This window comes from Trachymyrmex cornetzi, unplaced genomic scaffold (genome assembly GCF_001594075.2).
Source record: "Trachymyrmex cornetzi isolate Tcor2-1 unplaced genomic scaffold, Tcor1.1 scaffold1603, whole genome shotgun sequence".
Taxonomy (NCBI): Eukaryota; Metazoa; Arthropoda; class Insecta; order Hymenoptera; family Formicidae; genus Trachymyrmex; species Trachymyrmex cornetzi.
The window spans coordinates 1-298 of NW_017296206.1; positions in this window are offsets into that span (position 1 = coordinate 1).

The following is a 298-nucleotide window of genomic DNA, read 5'->3' on the forward strand; positions in this document are numbered from 1 at the left end:
TAACTATTGTGAAAATTCCAAAACTAGAGGACTTTTCGACTCAGTTTAGTCCGCTCTACCTGCCCAAGACGAGTGGGCCCATACATTAATGACACCTGGTATATAAAAGTATATGAAAGTAAAATGATCAAAAATCAACATTTAATGACATATATTTAATACCATCATTGTAGCAAATTTTGAAATAAAATAAAATATTGAACCATTTGATTTAAATGTTTATTGAAATATTGTGTTTAAATCATATTACATTATCGATATTAAATTTAAATTAACAGAAGGCGAGATTATCACTGCG